Source organism: Agelaius phoeniceus, chromosome 3 (genome assembly GCF_051311805.1).
Source record: "Agelaius phoeniceus isolate bAgePho1 chromosome 3, bAgePho1.hap1, whole genome shotgun sequence".
In the NCBI taxonomy this organism is placed as follows: domain Eukaryota; kingdom Metazoa; phylum Chordata; class Aves; order Passeriformes; family Icteridae; genus Agelaius; species Agelaius phoeniceus.
Window position 1 is genome coordinate 57,364,326 of NC_135267.1, and position 21,957 is coordinate 57,386,282.

A 21,957-nucleotide genomic window follows, 5' to 3' on the forward strand; every position below is an offset into this window, starting at 1 on the left:
AGATAAAGAAGGAATGAGATGCATGATAGTCATCAGCTCTAAGACTGTACTTATTGAAATGCCTCTTTAGATATTCCACTTTATTCCACATATAATTTTTACAGGGTGTACTGATTATGGAGCAAGATAGTGAAGTTTCACAGAGATACTTTAGCATCAACTTCTGGGTACTTTTCCTCTTCTCCTCTTCCTCTTCACAGCTGTCCACTCAGTGTAAATGTTCCATCAGGACTGTCACTTCACTCTGTTATACTTTGATTTCAGCCTCAAACTATTGCACTGCACAAAGATTAACGCACATTCTGAAATATCTGAGAAGCTTCTGGCATGCTAAACATCAGACATTGTGGATCTCTGCATATGTGTTTTGTCAAGCCTGCAGCAGATTCTGCTGCACACAGCCTCTGAACGTGACTTTGCAAAGCCTTTGGGGGCACCTCAGCAGTAACAGTGACAGATGTAAAAAAGAGGCATAGCTACACAAGCACAGCTCTGAGGGCAAATATCCTGTTTCTTGCACTTTCACATATATTTTCAGATTGGGGAATTCCTGAAACATAAGGAGTACCATCAACTCCTCCTATCAAATCTTCAGAAAGGATTAAACAACTAATCCTTGGTTGTCAAAAAAAGAAAGAAGATACCTTTTCCAGGTACCTCACTCCAGGAGGGGACACCACCAATCCTGCTGCCCTGCAGCCAGGGTAATGCATCTGAGCCCTGGAAAGTCCTGACACCTACCACACATCATGGTCCCTGCTCATTGTGCCATCTGCTGCAAATTCCTCCAGGCCCTCAGGCAGGCGGACACTGCCATGGAAAGAATTACAAGGCCAAAGTTTCTTTTTATGCTTTGGCCTGAGGATGCTTGAGATTAGGCAGAGCACCACCCTGTGCTGCCAAGGAGCCCTTTGCAGGCTTGCCTTTAGAGTACAATTTCCCTCCAGATGTAAATGTGTAACAGGCAACTTAGCAGGTAACCACTTAATTGTCCTTTAGCTAGTAACTCCCTGTCCTGGTCATTAAAACATTTTATATACTGCTCAGAGTATGTACATTGTAGTAGCAATTATACTGAAATAGATAAAATAAAACAGACTGATAAACTTGATTGTTTGTTTTCCCTTACTTTTCTTTCCAGACCTGCCGTAATTGTTTGCTATAACAGAAAGAGTAGCAATAATGCTGTTCACAGGGTTGTTGTTAAGGCATGGAGTGGATACTGCTCAAAGCTCACAACTAAATTCCCATGTATCCTGAAACAACACTCCCAGTCTTCTTGTAAAAAGAGGAGAACACTCCATTTTCTACCTATTTTATGTGTGCTTTGTCCCCTGAGAAGCATTGTTTTGGTGATAGATCTTCAGACCTGCTGTGGAAATCTTCTTTAGAACATTCTCTGGTTGTTCAGAGCTCTTTTTGGGCTCAGAACTTCACTTTACATTGCAACTCCCACCAGTACTTCACTGTGCTTGCACTGCATGTCCAAAATCCTTGTGGTACAAATCCAGATGTAAAGCCTTCCCTCCCCTATAGAAAGAGTCTGCTTGGTATATCCTATACCCAGTAATTCATTTCAATCTAAATTATGCTCAGCCTACTTGGAAAGTTGTGGAGAAATGCTAGCTGAGTAATCTAACATAAAAGCATTTAAAAAGGCACTCTATTTCTTTTACTAAACCAGTTTAATAAGATAAAGCAGTGCCTCAAACAAAACAAAACAAAACAAAACAAAACAAAACAAAACAAAACCCCTCAGTAGTATTAAATTTTTTGTTCTCACAGGAATCTAACCATTCACTAAAACATCAAATTATTTTTATTATTATCATCCGTATTATCACAAATGTGTCAGATTCGTAGACTTTAAATGTAGAAGGGAAAATGGTGGCTGATGACCTCAAAAGAATATATATATCCTAATTATATAATTACATATAGCTGTAATTCATGAGCAAAATAATGCTTTTCACTATAGCATTGAGACTTGTTTAGAAAGATGCAAAGAGATGGTGCAGGTTTTATTTCCTCAGGGAGTTTGTCCCAAGGACAAACATCCTTTACATATAAAAATAGGTGGGTTTCAACTTCAGTGCATTTAAATTTTACACATTTGTTCTTCCTAATTCTTTTTCCTACCACATGCAAGAGGTATCTAGTACTCCTCTTTATCAGAACATCACCAAATATCCCTGGACATCAACAACATGAAGCATACCACCAGTGATCTCCACAAATGCTTAAAACCAATTGGATTTTCTGATGTACTCCTGGAAGGAGATCTGTTTCCAACTACTTTAGACTGTGCCAAAGTCCAAGGCTCTTGAGGATAATGCCTTGCATGAAGTTAAGGACAACAAAAAAGTTCTAAGATTTGAAAAGCCACAACTGAATAGGAATTAATATCTTGAATTTATGAATAAGCAAGGTAAAGATTGGAAATGTATTGTAAAAGAGCCTGTGAAATCATTATTTAGCTCCATTATTCATTTATAAATGGCATCGCTCTTACTAATTTAATTTGGTCAAGTACTCTCGAATATTTGCAAAGAAAATGAAAAACTAATTCCTAAGTTCAAGCTGACACCAGAAGGCATCTAGTTTGTTCTGTGAAGAGAGATCAGTTACATGTTTATTTATAGCCTGTGAACCAGGATGACAAAATGTGGGCCCATAATTCGAATGGGCTCCCAACGCTTGCTGTCAGGGTATTGCACAACATCTCACAGAGAGCATGTGGTTGCCCTGCTTTTCAGGGTAAGAATGCAGCTGCTCCTCTGTGGCTGCCCCAAACAGCAAAGGCGTCCAAGCAAGCCTGGCATGATGTAGCAGTTCAACTTCTCTCATCTTCTGAGAGCTAAAGTCGAAGGTCTAACTGCAGTTATTCTATTCTATAAATACAATATTTATATTTATTCAGTTAGCCTTTTAAACTGATCCTCTTTTTCTTTCATTTCCTTTAGTTTCCTTCCAATACAGACTTTTTTTTGTTGGGTTGTATAGCAGCTTCTACTTTTTCAATCATCTGTATATCATGTAGTCACAGAGCAACATGAGAGAATCCCTCCATCCTCAAGACCCATGTTCCTTACATGCCTGTCTGGCTTTCAGCTATGATTTGCTTCCTATTTGCACTTGGGAAATAGGGCCATGGTGAAGATTAAAGGCTGTGCCATAGTAGAGACACACTGCCTAGATGAGACCCCATACTTAAAGAGGTCTTGTTAAAGGTAAATTCCAAACCAGCATCATGGGTCCTCCTTTTCATTTGATGTGACAAGGAGTACCTGAAGAATCCACATGTGATTCTTGTTTCTAACATCACCTGATGCTACCTTACTCCTGCCTAAGCTTTTGTCATCTCTTTGATCTTGGAACCAGAATCAGGGCTCAAACATTATAAAAGTAAGCAGTGGCCTTACTAACACTACTGTTTTCCAAAGAAAAAAGTTTGAGGTGCCACTACACCTTTATAAGAACACTGTTTTACTAAGCCATGGTTTTTCTAGTTGAATGAGGAATGAAATTAACTACTCATTTTGCAATCCTCACATCAGCAAAAGCCACATATTTAGAATTACCAAAATCATAGAATCATAGAATCATCAAGATTGAAAGAAACCTTTAAGACCATCGAGTCCAACTGTCAACCCAGCATTGCCACAGTAACCCCTAAACCACATCACCACACCAACCAGAGACAGATCCAGACACCTCTAAAGCATCTCCAGTTGTGCAACCTATTCCAGTGCCTGATCACCCTAACAGTGAAAATTTATTTTCTAATATCTAATATGAACGTCCCCTGTCTAAGGCCATTTCCTCTGGTTCTCTGGCAGGAAAAACCAGCCCTCACTGTAAACTCCTTTCAGGGAGTTGTAGAGAGCAATGAGGCCCCCCCTGAGCTTCCTCTTCTTGAGAAGAACTAAACAGATCCAGTTCCCTCAGCTCTTCTCGTACACATTTTCTAGACCCTTCTAGACCCTTAACCTCTGCTGGATCTATGTTACCTCATACTTGGATTGTGTGAGGGGCATGCTTGAGGAGAAAATCTTGGTATCCCTAGGACAGCTGCTTTTCCTGCAGCTTCATGAAAACCAGTAGTTTCAAAACCATTTGTTCATATTGAAAATTCATGATGCAGATTAGCCTGGATGCAGATTAACCTGGGGAAGGGATGTCAAAGGGTCCTGCTAGCATAAGGTGGCTCTGCTTTGTGATGAATGTGCTGTTATAGGCCTGTACAGTCCACCAGTCAGACTGGACCAGTGTGGCTGCAGTTCATTATTTTCCTAAATATTTCTGAGCCTATAAAAGTTGAAGAAGTTTCCTGGCCGGCTCTGGTTTTGGTAGTTGCAGGAAAGTATTCAGAAGTGATGACGGTACTTAATTTTTAAGGGAAGAGGCTAGAAAAGAGCACAGAGATATTTCTTCTTAAATAAGAAGTGGGCAGGATGTGTGATGGGTCCTAGCCAGGTCCTTAATAAAAAGGATGATGTCTGTGTTCCCCAGAGGGCTCATGACGCCACTTTGGAGTTTGCACTCAGCAAGAAGCAGCTCATGTTGCACACCGCATGACACTGGGATAGGACTGACAAACATCAGGAAGTCCCCAATGGCTGTGAATTTGGCAGTGCTGTCTGAACCGGCCCATTGCAGTCTTCATGGCCCTTGTGAGCATACTTGGGCCCAGTTTCAAACAGATAGCAGAACCCTGGCTTTTTGATTTAAGGCACTTCACTGTTTTCAGAGAATGTGGAAACTGAAATAATGCAGGTTGCTTCTGAAGCCCAAGGTGCACCGGCTAAATCATAGCGAGCTGAAACTTGTACAATGACTGTCTGGTTTAAATAAGACCATTAACATTCCTCACTAGCAATCATATGCATGCATTCATATTAAAATTCTAATAAAAATATTCAAACCACATCTGGGAACTAGTACTCTAGGTCGGCACCACTATTGTAAATTTTCAGCTAAGCCACTGACTTCTCAAAAAGAGTTTCTACTGGAAATGTTGACAGGCCATTAGCTAAGTACAGTGGTGAGAATGGCACTGACCATGAGGCAGTTTAACAAATTTAACAAATAATAAAATACTAGTAAACAGATGAGGCTTTAAGCCTATTCATTAGGCTCACTTTCTGATGAGTTAAAACAGACTGCTTATTTCTTGTCCATAAACACTGCCAGGCAGTGAAAATCTGTCATGGATAGGGCTGGTGTGACAAAGTTTGTTTAGTTCTAGAATACAGTAGTCAGAAATATGCAAGAAACCGCATATGGTGACACAGCGCCCTTAAGTCTGTAAAGTTGGAAGGAAATTTTCTGGTTAAAAATTCTGACATGTTATAATAGTGTGTGTTATCCCACTAAAAATTAGATATCTGTGGGACTAGTTTAGAACAATGGGACTGCTAAGAATATAATTGCTAAGAAGTGAAACCATTGCCTGAAACAGTCTCCGGCTGGAGGGTTGTGTGGTGGGAAAATATTTTAACGGGGTTTCCTATTAGTGTGATTGTTTTCAAGATATAACACTTGTACTGGAACACAGTGGAATGTTCACCATGTGTGTCTCTCTAATAGATGGTAAGTACTTCATGGTGATTTTGTTTTTAAAACCCCCCCTTTCTGATTTCTGCTCCATAAATTCACAGGCTAACACAGTGTGTGCTCACATGATGTATTTACACTAGAGAAGCAAATGTTAGAGAGCAGGATAGGCAGATCTGTTGAGAAAAGAGGAAGCCTCAGAGCTTAAGATATATACTTAGAGAAAAGACTGCATGGTATAGCTCATGGGATCCAAAACCAAGCCTACCCCTGCCAACAGGTCTTAGCCAAAACTTCTTAGCCTGCAAATCCTGACAATTTGCAATTACTCATGCAGAAAATATTTGCAGTACAGCTCTGCAAGTAGATAAAATGCAGGTAAAATCTGGCAAAAATAGGAGGAGAAAAGAAGTAAACTGGCACATTTTAATTAGTTCCATTCTTCTGTCACTTGTCTATTCGTCATAGTATATAAACTTGTAGCAAATATGGTCCACTAATAAGTTTATTTGTACAACAGTGTGTTCAAATCCCATTTTATATATGGAGTGGATTTTTATATTGATGGTGGATTTCTGTGCAACAAAGCAAATACATGCTATGATTTTGTAAGTTTTGGTGTTAATGAACGCTAAGATATTTCCATGTTACAATACTATATTTGTGCCTAAGGCTTCTTATACCCTTATATTTTTTCCAACCCTGTGAAAATAGTTTTTCCTTGAATAGGAATGGCAGAACTGACAGTTGCTCCAGTGGAGATCTTAGGTGTTACCCACTTTTAGCACTTGTTCTTACAAAATTAGTAGCTTTGGTGGGCTATCTTAATTACCCTTCTAAGACTGTGAAGTGGAGCCTTTTTGTTAAGGCGATCTTCCTCAAAGAGATCTCCTTTGGGATGACAAACTGAGCGGTTTCATCCTTTTTTCTGAGCACTGGTCTTCTAAGTGGTCTGCCTATACTTCTCCAGCCATGGGGGTATATTTAGGATAGACCACTATAATAAAGGACTTTGAGTTGTCTCTTACTATTGAGATTATAAAAACCTAGACTGCAGAAATGAATCATGCAGATGTTTTGCTACAGTTCTATCTTTACTTTCCCTTGCCTTCGATTTCACTGTTCATGTAATTTATGGAGGGATCTATGTTAACTAAAATACAAATGGTATTTGCACTTTACATATACCAAAGTATCAATGGCATGGCACTTTCTCAAGTGCAAATTACAGCATCTTGGCCTAGTTAGCATATACATAATTCAGTTTTGTTTACTCTAAGTTCATGCTGAGTGAAATTCTGATCCAGCAGAAGTCAATGGTAATTCTGCGATTTTTGTCAAGTGGCCCAGGACTTCCTATCCTGTGTTTCCAGTGGGGTTTTGATTTCTTTTTTCAGAGCTCTGTTACTCTAATTCCTTTTCTTGGATGATTGCTTGGATGATTGGATAAATGATTCCTGCTTTGGTTGTTTAATTTCTAAGTATTATGGATCATATGCCATGGGGAAAAACCCACTGTTTAAAGTATTAGTTTCTCCCATTAATTCAGGTTTCATCAGTATTAGGAAAACTTAAAAAATAAGCATTTTTTAAATGTGAAATGTTTCTCAGACTCCCTCCTGTGTTAGGACATCCTATTCTCCTTCTGCAAGTATATGCTAGAGAAATTGCCAAACATCTTCTCTAGCACCTGTCTTCATAATTTCAGTGCTTTTTACAATGTGAAATATATCTCCTTTCACAACTCAAAGCAGTTTTAGACTTGTTTATTAGAAAGAGAGAAGAGCAGTCCATCTGTGGCGAATATTTTCAACTATAAGGATACATCTTTGAAGTTTGTTTTCACAGTTCCATCATGGCATAAAGTTTCCTTTAATATAAATGTAGTCCTATGGTGTTAACATATTTCAAGAAGATACGAATTTAGCAATAAGGTAGAGATTTAAAAGAAATTCTCTCCTATGCCAGATTCTGCTTTGCTTCTGTAAGACTGAGGAGATTCACTTAAACCTAGGGGACTGTTTACAGAACAAGAGCTAATGTAACTAAAGCTATTGAGTTGTCTGGCCTGAGTTTTGGTAGAATATCAGACTGTCTTACTGATCAGTGTTTGCTCATATTCAAGTTGTATACTCTGTTGCTTTTTGAGTCCTGAGTGCCCTCTTCTCCAAATAGCTGGCAAAAGATGACTGGCCATCTCATTATGGTTGTCAGAACAGTAGCTCTGTGCCTCACTACAAAAAAGGTATCAAACCTTTTCAGATCTCCTGGTTTTGCTGAAACATCTACTAAAGATACCCCTCCTGAATCTTGGGGCCTGGTGGCAGTGGCTTCCACCAGGGACAGAAAGCACAATCTTAGGTTCTTATGCAAGGACCATATGAGATAAAAGTGCTCTAATTTCAGGACAACTGAACACTGAGGGCACTGCTTATGCAGAATTTTTACCCAATTGCTTAACAGGTGAAGAAAAACATCTTAAAAAAGTTCTTAGGATAGTTCCATTGTTTAATCCCATGCATTTTTTGTTTACACGCATACTCAATCCAATACAAGGACCACACTCTTTACATTGTGGAAGTGATTGAGATGCAGTTTAATATCAAAGCACTTTCAGAGCCACAGTATAATTTCTTCTATACTATTACTTTAGAGAGCCTGCCTCCATCATTTTTCCTTATTAAACAAATCCTTTGTCTTTAGCATCATGAATCCTAGAATGGCATGTGTTGGAAGGGATCTTAAAGACCATTTAGTTCCAACGCCAGCCCCTGTGCATGACTTATGGATAAGTGACGCTGTGCTGGTTGTCTTGGATCACCTCCTCGTCTTCCACTAGCCTTGTTGTTTCATCTGTTTTTCTGAGAAATAATGGCAAAACATGAAGTTAACAGTAATTTTATATATGTAAAAACATTAGCAGAGGCTGTTAAATAGAAGACTGGCTACTGTATGCTCCTTAGGCTTCCACTTCCTTAGGAGTTCTTTGCAAACTTCAAGCTTGTGTACATTTCCAACTCTTTACACCCTTGACTTTTGAACTGTCAGTTGTTTAAAGATGGCACTACCTTTCTACATTTAAGTGAAAAGCAAGTGAGAAAATTTGGTTTATTCATATTTTAACAATTCATGGTGACTTTACTAGATGTACTTTTTAAAATCTCTGACTTAGAAGGGAAAAAAAGAAGGTTAAGCACAAGAATTTATAAAAATCTTTTCCAGTTAGATTTTTCTATGCATGGATGGAAATTAAAGTGCTTTTTGTGCTGAAGGGCAAAATAGAGGTGTTGTGATGATGGAAAAAAAAAGAAAGCAAAAGGCTGAACAGCCTTGGTAGTAAAACAACTTTTCTTTGTTTTATAAAAACAAAATCAAGAATTTTATGGAGACTGAAAAACATCTTGGACCTTTGGTATTCATAAAATTACAAATGATTATTTTACCAGACAAAAAATTAGATCAAATCAGGAATTAGAATTGTATGTTTTCAAGAGTATTTTTCCACAACAAAAATTAGTAGTTCCTGTTTTTCAAATGGTTTTTAATCAGTCTGTAGAGGGCAACTCCAATGGGGAAAATGCTCAGCTTCAATAAGAATATTCGAGGATGTACTGAATAAATTTATCCTACATATAGAAATCAAATATAGCCTTTCTCAGTGCAGTATACACTTTAAGAACTAGAATTGCTGCTTTACAAGAAATAGCCACTAAACCTGTTGATATCTGAAAGATATTTTTTTTACACATCCGTGGCTTTCTTTTTTCTCTTTTCTTGACTTTTGACACGCTTACTACATACACATACTGTTTACCACTTGCCCAAGAAGTAGGGCAATTACTAACTTAGAATTCCCATGGAGGTGTAAGAAGTCTTGTTGACAGCATTCACCACCTGCCTCTTCTATAAACAGAGGATTTGTTTACAGCCTTATGACATGCAGTACCTGGGTAACCAAAACTCTGGACCTCTGCAAGGTTTGCAAACTCAGGTTTTGTAGTTTCCTGAAAATAATCTTTCTTGCCTTATTCCCTTGTTTTCCATAAAATAATGATAGAAATATTTATGCACATTGCAAGGGATACACTTTACATCACTGATGTATAATTGTTAGGGAAATATCTAAGAACTGTTAAATATTCCTTTAATTAAACACAGCTTCTACATTATGAAAGTACTCACGGAATTATGTTACAATGTGAGTGGAAGATGCCAAAACATAAAATGAAAAAAAAATCAGAGAAAAAAGACAGAAAATGAACTGGCTGTACTCAAGAGACTAAATTAGGGTATAAGGAATGGTGCCTTAATCTCAAAGGAAATCCTACTAAATGTGAAGTATTACTAAGCTATCGAATAATCTTGCTAAACTGACATAAAGTTCTAATTAAACTGAAATACAAATATAATTTAGAGAATTAAATGTAATAAGGTCTATAAATCTCTCAAGCATTTGTGTACAAACTACAGGTGTGATATTTGCAATACAAACATGATACATACTGAGTCACTTCAAAGAGAAGACAATTACAAGGGTAATAAGCATGGGCCAATGTCAACACCTTGTTATGTCAGCATTATAAATTTCACCAAACTCAGCTGCTACAAGACTGCAATTTCTTCTTCCATGGGCATTTCTTGCAGATAATATAATACAGTCTGCAAATACTACAGAACCTCAGCAGAATTCAGAGCAAGTCCCACCAAAGATATCTTTTAGTGTTCTCCCTTAGGCCTGTTTCTCCACCATTAAAATCTGCAAGAATGTAAATTGCCAAGTAGTTCCCGGAATTAAAATTATGAAGATCACTTTTTCTTACTCTAATTTTAATCCAAATATTAGTGACAACAGGGGAGAAACCCTCACCACATTTCTACTTAATGAGACTGAGAAAATTATTTTTTTTCTGATGGGGGAAATCTACCCCTTCTATAGGTATATCTATGTAACTAGTATGTAACTAGCAGGTATGTCAGGGCAACATTGCTTTGCTTTTTCGGATTGTTCTACTTGACAATAATTGCTGAAATAAACCCCTTTTTGTAATAAGTCCTTCCTTTAAGAAAGTATTAATTAATTCAGCAGTACTGCTCACTTTTAGAAATTCTGTTTCCCATTATGTTTCATTTAGAGCTGCATGCATGATACCAAACAGGACATCTAAAAAGGGTTCTAGACACCTGAGCACTTGCCCTCTCTTAATCTATTCCTCCTGAAAGTCTTTCATCACAGCAAGACTTTTTGGAACTTTTGAACAGGTGAAAGCAAATCTGATACAAGAACTTTCCTGATCTTCTCCTAGCACTCTGACATAGATACTCTTAGCATTCATCTTCAGAAGTAAAGGTTCCAGGAAGGAATGAGAGAAAACATGTCTGTCCCATCATCTGGAGCCAGGTGGATGAAGAAAGTGCTCCAGCACTGCTTGCCCTCCTTCTTACCAATTCATCAAAGTAAATTCATCTCTGACTTTGCATAACTAACTGCATGTTTATACAACTGAAAAAGCATCTCCTCTTGCTGCCAACCATGGTACTGCCATATCTTCTTAACTCTTACACTCTTAGAGCAAAGCCATGATACCATACATCTGAGCATTGTTAACTGTGGTTTATATTACCTAAGATAAGAAAGTATTTATTAATTAATTCCCACCCCCAAGTCAGTAATATTAAATTCTATTCATAGTACAGTGCAATTAATTTAAAAGATGTTGCCAGTTTTCAAAAACAAAACTTAAGGAAAATTGATACATTAAAAAAAAGGATAATATTATTAATAAGATACATGATGAGGAGGACTTCTATAAGGATTTACTATTTGTCTGCTAAGGTTGAGTAAATTGCCTATAAATTCTTCAGTCTTCACAAGCTCTGAGCAGTAAAACTGTTATTACACTTTGCACACTATGTACCTGTAATATCCAATCTGAAGCTCATTTATCATCAACTACTCTTGTGTAAACAATCCATGAAGAAGCCTGACTTGTTTTCACTTGTTATTGATGATCTTTCAAAACACAGAAATTGCCTCCTCTTCAATTTCCTACTGAATTCTTAGGTAATCACCTCATCAATAGTTCTCAACAAAAATAATTGTTTCCAGAACAAAACTTTCCCCAGAATTTAGGTCCTTTAAGCTGGTCCCTCTCAGAGCTTCAAAAGTGTGAATAACGAAAATGCATATTTAAAAAAAAATCTTAGGATGTGTATATGCTTTTATAAAGTCAGAAGTGAAGAAAAGTTCTCCCAGAACAGGATATGGGGCAGTGAAAATGAAACACAGGTCTTTTAGGATATGTGTTTAGGTTTTTCTTGTTTCCTTTTTTACCATGAAGTTCAATCTTCAGTCGCATTTACACAGGAATACAGGTCATTCAAATGCTAATAAAGCACTCACATTCACAGTCAGTCCCAAGTGTAGTCAGCTAATGGAAAGGTGAGGAAGAAAACTTTGTATGCCTTTTAATGAAGTGGTGTGTGCTATAGGGCAAGGAGTGCAGATTTACACTAACTGCTTTGTTCTCAACTGAGGTCCACTTCCCTAGTGTCCATTTCCTCCACTCTCTCTTTTTCACTGTAGTAACAAAGATGTTCCGAAACCAGAGCTGAAGGAGCCACTTGTAGGTCTCAGAACAACTCAGAGCTGTGGCAAAACCTGCACCATTTGGTTTTAATTGCTTAAAAAATGCTAAGTATTTGTTACTTCGGAAAAGAAGATTATAATGGGAAGGGTGAGGGAAGATAAAGGTATGAGAGAACACATTTACCTCGATGAACTTCTGCCTCCTGTTTTAAGCTACTCAGGACTGCTTTGGAGACAGTTGTTAAAAGCATCCTTTTCCTGTCCCAGAACAGCTGTTGCCCAAAAGCAAACTAATGGTGAGAAAGATGTGCATGTACCATTGCATCAATACTCGATCACACAGAGCCATCTGTCTGACAAGCTCTTTTACCCCAAACACTAAGGCACATAATCTCTATTCGTCCAATTTGGGAAAAAGTGCTGCTCAGGTAGCTCTCACAGCTCTGGATTTATTAACATTGTTATGTCAGCTAAACCAAAATTACTATGGCCTTACCTAGTTTCATATAAGTATCTTATCTTGCTTAGAATTAGGAGCTGGTGGTTTCAGAATGTGCATTGAACAATTAGCCACTTCTCTGCTGAAAGACTGTCCCCTCATCTGTGCAGTCCAGTAGTTACAGTAAAAATGCCTTCCCAAAACCTACAGATATACATCAAGGCATGTTCCAGTTAATACTAGAACTGAAGTGCTTCTTTACATCAACTTCAATCAGTGGATTACCAGACAGAGGCAATGATATTAGGAACCTTTTTTGTGTGGTTTACATGGGGCTAGCTGGTAGGATCCCCAGGGCAGAGACCATGCCTACCTCTGCATTTACCAAATGCAGTAAGGACCTCCCAGCAGAATATATAAATGATGAGTAAATGTTAATAAGTAACCAAATGAAAATATAATAACCACATTAATAACTACTAATATATTACATAAACAGTCTGGACCCATTGGAAGAATGCAGAAACCGTGAACATTACTGAACCATTCAGAGTACACTTATTACTTCACCACCAGGACAAAACAAACTTTCCTCTTGCTGGAGATGTTAAGATTTCACTGCACAAAGAATGATTTAATAGTGCAGAAGTGTAACCTCAGGATTAACTAACAGACATGAACAAAACAGACCTACAACTTCTGTTTAAATGCCCTTAAAATAACCACTTTATTTCTAATTTATATATCTGAGATTCAGTATAAGGTGCTCACAGAAACCAACACCTAAAGAGTCTGGTCAGGAGTATCCCAATGCAAGAAAACATTGCAATACTTGCTATAAAGGAAGGGTAATTGCCCCTAAATGCTATGCCTGGCTTTCTGCCTACTACCATTCTGACAGTGCAGCAAATAAGCTAGCAGTTTAAATCCATAAATGCTTATAGATTATTCTGGAGCTGTAACTTACACGTTCAGAAATGTCTGAAGACTTTGAACAGAACATTTTAACAGGAGAAAGGAACTTGTACTTTGAAATAAAACAGGTTTTCTGAAAATACTCTTTGACATAATTTTTTTTGAATCTCTGCTTTTCATTTTATAGTTTTTCTCTGTTTCCTTTCTCTGTTGCCACCACCTGCAAATAAATGAGTGAAATTGCCTGAGCTTCATTTAATCTTACACTACTAGGAGAGTTGGATGCAATCATGCTTCTGGAAGTAACAGAATTATTTTTAGTGTAATGGCAATATGTACTGTCATTTGTAGCGTCATTTGGCAACGACATTTTTACTTCTATAAAACATGTTAAAAAACTTTTGGCGAATCATTCCTTGCTGACTATATGTTATTATATTATAATGCAATACAGCAACAACACGGCGTTACAGTGTTGTAAAAAGATCTTGGTATGAATCTGTATTTGAGTTTATTGCATAACAAGCTCTATCCTGCTGACAAGGGCACTGATGAATGCTTCGTTATTGGTTTCACTGGAAACCTCAACATGCCTGCAAGTTGACTAACACACACAAATACTGACTTACATTTCTGATCAGTGACAGTAAAATGAAGTCTCTGGTTTATGCTACCTATATCTGTAATCAAAAAACATTTTCAAAATGCCAAGTTTTACATCCCACAGATTTTGAAGCTGCTTTAAATAGATTTTTAGTAATATTATGGTGGCTATCTCAGAGTTATTCCATTGAAGAATCTTGTAAATGGATAAAAATAACCAGAGAGAAGTTTTAAAAGATGGTGGAAATTCCTAGAAGCAATCAGAAGTGAAGAAAGTACATCAAACGTAAAACGGATTAAGAAAACAAATTCAAGGAATTACACTAAGCAGCAACATAAACATTTAATGGTACAGCTTAAAATGTTCACATTTTTACAAATCATCCAAGGATTGCTCTTCATTTTATTTGTAATGAAATGAAATCTGAAACAAGTTTCTACAGCCAGAATAAACACGGATGGATGTGGGGCACACCCTCAGTCCTCCCACCGTGCCAGAGGCTCTGGAGGTGAGGTAATGCCAGCCCTGACATTTCTTCTGCCTCCCCAACAACCTGACACGATTGTCTCTGGAACATGTCTGAGAGTGACTTTCAGGCTACATCTGCACAAGGAAATTTTCTGAAGATTGCTCTTCTGACCTAAGGCCATCTGTCAGAGCAGTGTTTCTGTAAGGCCAAAATTCTCGTTATCAGCTCTTTCATTCTCCAGCACAGGATAGATGCCTGGCCTAGACAAAGAACCAGAATGGTCCTTTACCCACACCACAATCTGAACTGGACCAGGGCATTTTTTAGGAGAATACTAACTGGTGAGAACAAAACTATGACAAGAAGTAGGCTAACAGATCCGTGTGCTAGCCCTGATCAGTGCAGACACAGTTTTTCTATCCCACAGTGATCAGGGAACACTGTGGGATAGAAAAACTGATGGATCATCAAACAAAAACGTATGGCCCAACGTTTTCCCTGGGTCAGCTCTGTAGATCACTTAAATGAACCTTCATGAAACTTCCATGAAACATGATGGAAAGGTATATTGCAGGAAGCAGAGTGGCTGTCTCCTAGGAAAGAAAAAAAAGATCCCGGTGAAATGGCAGGATACAAATTAAGATTATCAAGCACACCTCATTCCGCCTGCACAGGCAGCTGAAACAATGCAGATTTTTCTTTGCACTTAGCCAGCTTCCTTTGAAGCAAGCTTTAGAGACAAAACTTGCACTAATTTCAGTGGGGCCTTTGTCTGTGTACGGTGTGCAGAACAGAGCCCTCTCCTGGTAAGCCCTGAAGATAATTGAGGACATCCCTGGCACCGTATTTGGCACTGTCTGCAGCACATATCTCTGTGATGAAGTATTGAACGTAGGCACTCAAAATAAAATATTAGAAAAGCTAAGCTATTTGGAGCCATGGAACCTTATGATTGAGGTCAGATTTGTTTGGATTTAAAAATATATGAAAATCTAAGTAACACTGAAATGATGGCATACCTGAAAACTGAAACCAAAAAATAGGTTATATAACATACTTAAAGGCACAGTTGGCATTTCAAGATCACAATGACTAGCCAGTTATAACCTGTTTTTGAACCCACAGCTGAACCCTGCATGTCGAATTACTGAAAAGGGTGGGTCACCTTCTTTTTAAACCTGAAATCTGATAACCAGGTCAAAAGAACCCCCATTCATTCTTTCTTTTTATGACTATAAAGCCATGAAGCACCAATAATAACCTTAAGTATATAGATCAACACTCTTTGCTTAATTAACATGCTTTTGGATTTCATACTTGAACCTGAAAATAAGAAACCATATTTCAAAGCCCTGCTTTTGCAAAACAAAATTTGCAACAGGTACCTCATCTGGATGCAGGACATGGTAGGCACTTAAATAAATCATAATAATGATCCATTGACAAAATAGTGGCTCTCTGTCCTTAGCTTTTCTCAGAATAACTTTACCATAATTCCTTTGCTTAAACAGCAACACAACCTTGTTGTCACTGACATGCAATGCAAAACAATAAATAATTTTTAAATTATTTATTAATATTCCAAACCCCCTATTGTTTTTAGCAACATATGCAAACATGATTCTCTGAAGCCACACTGCTTATGGCTGTAACCTCACTAGATTTCACAAGGTAAGTAGGGTTGGCTCTGTAGAATTTGCATGGAAGACTTCCAAGGAAATTCCAGGTTACTCTATGAAATGGTATTTGTGCAGCGTGGCATTCTTCTGCTGACGCAGTATTGAACTAGCAGAAAGAATATGATCACAAGTGCTGTCTTTAATTAAGAGGTAAAACCAAGGATACCAAGCACTTGTGGGCATTAAACACCCTGTGGCAGTTTTTGCCAGTGTAGGAGTGCCTGGTCAAATACCAGTCCAGATAATTACATCCTGCCTACTTACATTCCCATGTTGCTTTAAATGGATAAGGCATTATTCTTCTATTCTGGTGTAAAAGTGGATCCTGCAGCCCTTCCTTGGGCTCTGTTAGGACTATTTCTAGCATGACCTTCTCTATGGTCATACAGAGTCATTTATGTGAATCAATGCATTTTTCTACATTTTGGATTTGCCACCTTCTGAAATCACTTCCACTGAGCTCATGGGAATTTACTTTGGCCTAAACATATTGATTTAACCAAAATCACCATTTAATTACTGCCCGTGAGTCATACTTACAATAAATCTCTGCAAAAAAATTGTCTGATTATCAGATCAGTTTCTGTAGGACTCCCTTCAGTACATGGGATGCTCAGTTTCGGTGTGACCCTGCCCACCCTCGCCAAAACCAACAGCAAAACAGCAGCATGGCTCAATGGCATCAAGATCAGGCTCCTTACTGGGAGATTTGCCTTGGGACCATACCATGTACCAGCAGTGCAGGCCTCCCACACCTCCTCAATTTGAAGCAAGTTACACTGAACAAAGATACAGACAATCTTTTCAAGTCAACTGTACATTTTAAGAGGGAGTGCAACAAATGGTTAAGAGCTTGCTTTAAAGTGATATGTCCATTAAAACAACCAATGTTACTGCAGGGCTGTTCCCCACAACAGGAATTGGCTTCATTGAAGTGGAAGGAAACCAGACTTCACAAAACCTTCATTACCATGTTCGAGTACCTCACAACAGACCACTGAGCTGCCACTCACCAAAGTCCCCTGGAAAGGAAGGAGTTGTTAGCATGTTTTCCCCACAGAAGGAGCCTTTTAGCAAGATGGGTGCTGGCATTAGTCACAACTTAGCCTATGGCAGGGTTGTCAATCATAATTATTCACAAATCTGAGTTTTCTCCCCTTCCAATTACTCTCTAAACTCTTATTTTCAAAATTCATTTCCTATTCCTGGCTTGTCCTACAGTATGTCAATTTGAAGGCTGGCTTTTGGACGCTTTTTTAGTTTAAAAGTTTTTCTAGCTGTATTTGTGTAGGTCAAAAGAGTTTTCCAAGTCTGCTCTCTTTATGAGTGGCGAGTCTCCCAAGACAGCAAATACAGGGTTTTTATAGGCCTGTTTTCATGAAGATTCAGTCACCTGAAATCTGAAATTCTTTAGGAGAAACATGACCATGTTAATAGAATTCATTGAATGCAAATTATGAAATTCATAGGCTTGAGTAAAGTTAAATAGCTTAAATAGTATCACCAAATGCAAAGTGAGAAAAGAGAAGGCAGGTAGGAAAGAATTTTCACAAATCCATACTTTTTTCCCCCTCCTTTCTGGTGACCTGCTGACCTCAAAAGCTTCTAACATTCATGACTTCTGAAGCCCAAGACTCTTCTCTCACATCTCTCTCCAAATATAGGGCCTGACTTTTGCCTCCTCTTTTAAATCTTTTACTTAGGACCCTTTGGAGAGTGAAGTTAACTTGACCGAAAGAGGGAGATGCATCTGGTTGAACAAGAGCCACTCAATCCACTCAGTGAAGCTATAGTCAGAAGATAATACAAGGCGAATAGTAAGAGTATGAAATGTGACTAAGCAATTAGGGATTTTCTTCCGCTTCCCCACACAATGGAGCAAAGAGGACCAAATGCAGCTGCTGAATTTCTTGCAGAGAAGAGTGTTCAGTTTCAGAGCAGGAAAGGACTTTGCCTTCATCCATGCTGACCAGCTTGAGAGAAAGGAAACAAATGTATCCTATAAAAGGGTATGCCAACCAGTCCTGTCATGTAGCACTCGATCATACTTGATCATTCAAACTCAGGATTACTTTATAGTGTTGGCTTCTTCTAGAAAAAACAAAGGGGAAAAATGGAGTGCGGACTTCACTACCTGTACTCCAGCGGATTGACACTAATCAGTCCTACCCTTCAGGGCCCCCTCCTTTGCTCCCATCACTACTAACTGCAGATGTCAGGGAGTAGCGAAGGCAAAAGGTCCAGGCCCCGGGCTGTGAGGCCGGGGACCGCGGGAGGGACACTTTGGAATTGTCTGGTGGCCGGGTCAGCCGGCGGTCCGTGCCCGCCGCGGTGTTCCGAGCCCGGGGCAGGTCAGTGCCGGCGAGCTGAGCGGGGCAGAGCGGGTGGGCAGCGGGGCTGCCGTGCCGAGAGGGGCCGGCACGGGGAGCAGCCCCTGCGGCAGCTCCCGGCACAAGTGCGGAGCGGCGCCCCGGGGCTGCGCTGGCTCCCGGCTCCTCGCCCCTCACCTCCGCGCTCCCGGGACGGCCTTTTTGGGCGGGAGGGCGGGAGGGGGTTACCTTTTCTTAGGGAAGTCCCGTCCCTTGCCAGGGAAACTTTTTGCGTTGCTGTGCGTGAGAGGCAACTAGTTGCACTCACTGAAGTGCGAGGAGTGTTTGGCTTCTCCCGTACCAGCCTCCTCCTGCAGCTACCCCCCACCCCCGCCCCGAATTTCCCCTCCCGTTTTGCTCCGAGTTGCTCTTTATTTGTGTGTGGAGAAAGGGGTGGGGGGGGACGACTTGCAGGGGGGATGTTCTGTTTTGGCCAGAGGAACAGTGCAAAAGGGGAGCCTTGGCTCGGAGAAGGTACGAGAATAAATAAATAAGGAGCGGCCCTAAAATAAAGGAAGCGGCATATCCCGGCAGCGAGAAGGTGAGTGTCTCTGACTTCCCCGTCCCTGCATCTCCCTCCCACCCCTTCTGCTCGGAGGTGGAGGAAACGGGTTCCCTGTCGCATGTGCATGTGTCCGTGGAGGGGGTGTGTGCGTCTCCTTGTATTTAGCGTTTATTTAGCACTGTTTTCATGTCGGTTCGATGACAGCAGCAACAACAACAACAAAGTTGCTGTAAAACAAGTGTGATGGGAGGGAGCAGCGGAGCCGTCCATCGCGGGGTAGAGACGAGCTTTTACCCCGGCCCCACGCGAGTTTAATTGCAAAAAAACCCCAAACTGGTTTTCCGTGCGGACGGGGCGACTTTTTTCAAGCCCAGCCGGACTTTCTGCCTCAGTCCAGGTGATGTTCCCTGCTATTTTGCCCTCACCGCTCTTTCGCTGGGGGACTGCTGGGGTAAGTCCCAAGACACAGGAGCAAGCCGCGACGGCTGCCGTCGCACTGTTCCCCGCTTGCGCCTCCCGCCCACTCCCGGTGCGGCGGAAGCGGGGGGCCCGGGCTGCGCCCCGCGAGCGGCCGGGGGCTGCCGGCCCGCCCGGGCTGGGCGACCGGGCTCTGCCGGCCGCCAGGTCGCTCTGCCGGCCGCCTGCCCTTGCGAGGGCCGGCGGTGGGGCCAGCGGCGGCTTGGCCGGAGGCTGTGAGGAAACAACATCTCTGGTGGCGGCGTCCCCTCCGGATAGAGCGGCATGAAAACACGTAGGGATGGCATTCCCTTCCCGAAACCCCCGCTCCTCCAGCGAGGGTCCGGGCAGCGCGGGGCAAGGCAGCCCGGCCGGGACGCCGAGGGGGGCAGGGGCGGCAGCGGCGGAGGAGCCGCTCGGTTCCGCTCGGTCCCGCCGCCCGCCCTCCGCCCCGCGCTGCCCCGGCCGCGCTCGGGGGTCTCCGCTGCCCGCCTGCCCCGGGGCGGAGCGCTGCGGGCGTGCCGCGCTCGGGGTACCGGCGGACGGGGCACGCTGCTTCCCACTGCCTCCGGGCCGGCAGCCGTCGCGGGGCTCCGGCGGCCACTTTTTCGAGTGTCCGAAGGGACCAGGGACAGAGCTGCCCGGCGTTTTTGTTCCTCTCCGTTTCCTCTCCCTGGGGGATGTCTCTTGCCGTTCCCCTCCCCCGCCCTGGCTTGTTTTTCTTGTGGTTTAAAGACAAAACGTTGCATTTTCGGGTCGTCCCACCGCGCCCCCGCCCCCGCCGCGGTCTCCGCTGCGCCGGCGGACGGGGCACGGGGAAGCCCCGGCGTGGGGGTCCCGCCGCCTTTTCCACCGGCGATGCGGGGACTTGTGTTTTGGTTAGAAAGCGTTTCCACGTGGGTAAGCCTTGTGTGTTCATGTGTGTGTGTGTGTGTGCGGGTGTGCGCGCGTACTTGATCCGCAAGGAGGTAACAGGATTCTTCGTGTTCAAAACCAGCGGGCTCTTAGCCATTAATCTCCTTCTCCTGCTGTCATTACAGACACTTCCAAAGTCAGATACCCGCGGAGAGCCGCCGGCTGCGTTTCACACGGCGGTTCTCCCCGAGCCGCAGGGGCTCCGCGCCGTGCCCGGCCGGACACAGGGCTGGCCGGGGAGCAGCCCCGCGGCGCCTTCCGCCGGGAAGGGAGAGCGGAATCCCACGGCATCGCCGCTGCCAATCGGTAGTTGGCATCTAAAGTTTCATTTACATTTATGAAAGTGGCGCTCCGAGCCAAGCAGGCGCGGTGCTGCCGGCTCCGTACCCGCGGGCAGGGCTGGCAGCCGAGCACACGGAGGGACGCGCTCGGTTCGCGCGTGGCGGTGGGAAATAGCTGGTGTTCACAAAAACCCTGGGACGCACGCTGAACCAGACAAGGGAGCGACCTGGCCGGTTCCAGTTTAAGTATGAAGTCATGCTAGAACAGTAAGGAACGAGTATTTGCAGTTTTCTGAGTTTTGTTTTACGTGTTTCATTTGCGGAGACTAGAAAGCGTATCTAAGGTAAACTAATCAGCAGTTTAGATTTAGAGGGAGTTATATGAAGAAGGTATCTTTTCTGTTTGGCAGATAGATTTTCTGGTCTGACCTCGGAGTTTGATGTTAGAAGCATGTACTTTGCAATAAAGCTCAGGCCGTATCTTTGTTTCATTTCCCTAACACTCAAAAGAAGTTTTGTAAAATTGCTGCGGGTTTGACTCTTCCCCTAGCATTTCTGAAAATGCTGCCGAATAACAAATGCTTGCATACTTGCAATATATATCATACTGTGAGTAAAGTGGAAATACAGACTGACATTTCTCTCTCTTCCTGGTGATTCTTTCTCTGTTTGACATCTAACATTAGCTGGGCTATGTCTGAAACAGCTCTTTTTGCCCTTTTTTTTTTTTTTTTCAAGAGCGGTATTTATGTTACCAAATGTTCTTCAACCAGATTTAATAGAAATGAAAGTGGAGTATGTTGACGAATCTTTTATGCATCTTTGTTCAGATAATTTGTATGCAGTTATTAATTGTTACATGTATATGGTGGTACTGATAATAAATTTAGTTGAAGGTTACTCTTGCTGGATTTGTATTTATTAATGGCCTCACAACGCTTTGCAGTATAAATTTATTCTGTGTGGATAATGTCAATGGAAGAAATAAACCCTAAACAAGCAGCGTATTGAGGAGGGCACTGGTTGGTTCTTATTTGCAGTTCCCAGTTAAAATATTTCAAACAAGGCAACTGTAGAAATACAGCTATAGATAGTATCATGTGGCATATTTTTAGCATCTGATGCAAGTGTTAAAGTTTAACTCTTTAAACTTTATGCAACTCTTTAAACTTTATGCAAGTCC

The 21,957-nt window shown here is 41.3% G+C and overlaps 1 protein-coding gene across 4 annotated transcripts in view; it reads left to right on the plus strand.

The window, feature by feature from the left end:
* The first annotated feature begins 18,904 nt into the window (after positions 1–18,904).
* The window catches only part of EYA4 (EYA transcriptional coactivator and phosphatase 4), a 140,621-nt gene continuing 137,568 nt past the window's right edge, over positions 18,905–21,957 (plus strand). For 3 of the 4 annotated variants that reach the window (XM_077175346.1, XM_077175344.1, XM_077175345.1), the window contains exon 1: positions 20,217–20,478. The gene's annotated coding sequence lies outside the window, so the exon portion shown is untranslated. Of the gene's footprint in view, positions 19,159–20,216; positions 20,479–21,957 lie in introns of those variants that run through there. The other variant, XM_077175343.1, reaches the window with a different exon arrangement.